Source organism: Schistocerca americana, unplaced genomic scaffold, assembly GCF_021461395.2.
Source record: "Schistocerca americana isolate TAMUIC-IGC-003095 unplaced genomic scaffold, iqSchAmer2.1 HiC_scaffold_47, whole genome shotgun sequence".
In the NCBI taxonomy this organism is placed as follows: Eukaryota; Metazoa; Arthropoda; class Insecta; order Orthoptera; family Acrididae; genus Schistocerca; species Schistocerca americana.
In genome coordinates, this window is record NW_025726203.1 from 212,501 (window position 1) to 215,000 (window position 2,500).

Sequence of the window (2,500 nt, forward strand, 5' to 3'; positions counted from 1 at the left end):
TCGGGCTTGGTCGGGAAGTGGGTCAGCGCTAACGTGCCGGGCCTGGGCGAGGTGAGTGCCGTAGGGGTGCCGGTAAGTGCGGGCGTTTAGCGCGGGCGTGGTCTGCTCTCGCCGTTGGTTGGCCTCGTGCTGGCCGGCGGTGCAGGATGCGCGCGCCTGCGCGGCGTTCGCGCCCCGGTGCTTCAACCTGCGTGCAGGATCCGAGCTCGGTCCCGTGCCTTGGCCTCCCACGGATCTTCCTTGCTGCGAGGCCGCGTCCGCCTTAGCGTGCTCCTCCGGGGGCGCGCGGGTGCGCGGATTCTCTTCGGCCGCCATTCAACGATCAACTCAGAACTGGCACGGACTGGGGGAATCCGACTGTCTAATTAAAACAAAGCATTGCGATGGCCCTAGCGGGTGTTGACGCAATGTGATTTCTGCCCAGTGCTCTGGGAGTAACTATGACTCTCTTAAGGTGGCCAAGTGGCAGCGGTGTGGCTGCATCCGGACTTGGCTTCTCGAAGTGCGGTCTTGATGTAGTCGTGCTGCTGCTGCGAGGTGCCTTCCTTGGGTTATAGTTACAGGGAGAGTGATGCGCAATACATGGGCCTAGCCCTCTTAGCCTCTCCTCTCCTGCGGTCTTCTCCCCTTCTCGTGGGCCCGCTGATTTCGCAGAGTGGAAGACCGCACCAGGGGCTTGGGGGGGTTACCAGCCCCCCCTCGCACTATCCCTTTTTTAGTTGGGGGCAGTAAGCAGAGAATAAGTGGTGGCCCTTCCGCTGAAGGTGCCACCCCAACTCCCCCAGCACCTAGCCGGCCAACCGGCCGTGCCGAAAATCTTGTAACTTTTGCAGCTATGTATACCTGTAGTGAGTGCCACCGCAGCTTTACAACCAAGAACGGTCTCGGGGTCCATCGCCGCCGCCAACATCTTGCGGCCGCCAACGCGGAGATCGTCACGGAGAGGCATCGCGCGAGGTGGACGGAGGAAGAAGTCCTGTCGCTCGCCAAGGCGGAGGCCGAACTGTTCCTTGAGAGGGACGCCCGGTTCTTCTTCGTCAATCAAGAACTCATCAGGATGTTCCCCGACCGAACGCTCGAGGCAATCAAGTGCCGACGGCGGCAAGCTGCCCACAAGCAGCTTGTCCGCCAATTCATGGAGGCGCTTGAGATCGGTCGGGGGGAAGAGCCGGCGTCCCGCCGGGGAGCAGCGAGCCCGCTGCCTGACGCGGGCGAGGCCGCTGCGCCGCCCGTCGACGCAGCCGAGGACTTCGCGGCCGACACCACCGGGCCGCCGCCGGAGGGGCCGACTGACGCCGCCATCTGGGAGCATCTGGCGGGGCTACCCGCTTCCGCCCAGCGTTTCTCTGCCCTGGATCGTGTCATAGGTCTGGGGCGGGGCACGCCGCCCGATGTCATCCTGGGCATGCTCCCGGATGCCCTTGCGTCGGTCGGGTCCAGAGGGGAGAGATCGATCACCAGGACACAGCGGCCGCGCCAACCATCGAAGCGGCCGCCTGCCGCGCCGCCGACGCAGAAGCGCAAGCGGCGCCGTTGGGAGTACGCCAGAACGCAGGATGCCTTCCGACGGTCGCGTGCACGTTGCGTGCGCGGCCTCTTGGATGGCACCCTGCTCCAGCCGCCACCTGCCATCCCTGGTCTGCTGGACTTCTGGGCGGACCTCTTCACCAAGAAGCCCATCTCCACCGCGGGCTTCATTCGTGACCGCCTCCTCCCGCACTCAGAGCCTGTCGCTCTCGAGTGCATATGGGGGCCGGTCACACATGAGGAGGTCGCCGCCGCGTTGCCGCCCAGGGGATCAGCAGCCGGGCCGGACGGCCTTGCCCCAGCGGAGTTGCGGCGCCTGCCGCACGAAGTCCTGGTGAAAGTGATGAATCTCTTCCTTCTGGCCCGCGCCCTTCCGGAACGCCTGCTTCGCGCGCGGACGTCCCTTCTCCCGAAAACGGCTGCACCAACATCCCCCGCTGACTTTCGCCCCATTACGGTCTGCTCGGTGTTGGCGCGGACCTTTCACAAGGTTCTCGCGTCACGCCTGATGCGCGCATGTGCTGTGGACGAACGTCAGCGGGCATTCATCCCTCGGGATGGGATGTTGGAAAATACCTTCATCTTGGACACTGCTCTCACCGACGCAGTTCGCTCCTGCCGCTCTGTCTTTGTGGCATCGATCGACGTATCTAAGGCATTCGATTCGGTAGATCATGCTGCCCTTCGCCCCGTGCTGAAGGCGCATGGCCTGCCGGATTGCTTTGTCGAGTATGTCGAGCGGTGCTACGAGGGCAGCACGACGGTGATAGCGGACGGCGCCGGCGTGGGCGTGTCTGTGCAGCCAGCACGGGGCGTTCGCCAGGGCGATCCCCTCTCCCCCCTCTTGTTCAACTTTGCGGTGGACTACGTTTTAGGCCAACTGCCCTCCCACATCGGAGCTCGGATCCTCGGTCGCAGAGTCAACGCTGCGGCCTTCGCAGATGACGTCTTGCTGTTTGCAGCGACCCCGAGG

At 64.3% G+C, this 2,500-nt stretch overlaps 1 pseudogene; it reads left to right on the forward strand.

The window, feature by feature from the left end:
* LOC124583819 overlaps positions 1 to 2,500 on the forward strand; it is a 7,910-nt pseudogene that overhangs the window by 2,387 nt on the left and 3,023 nt on the right.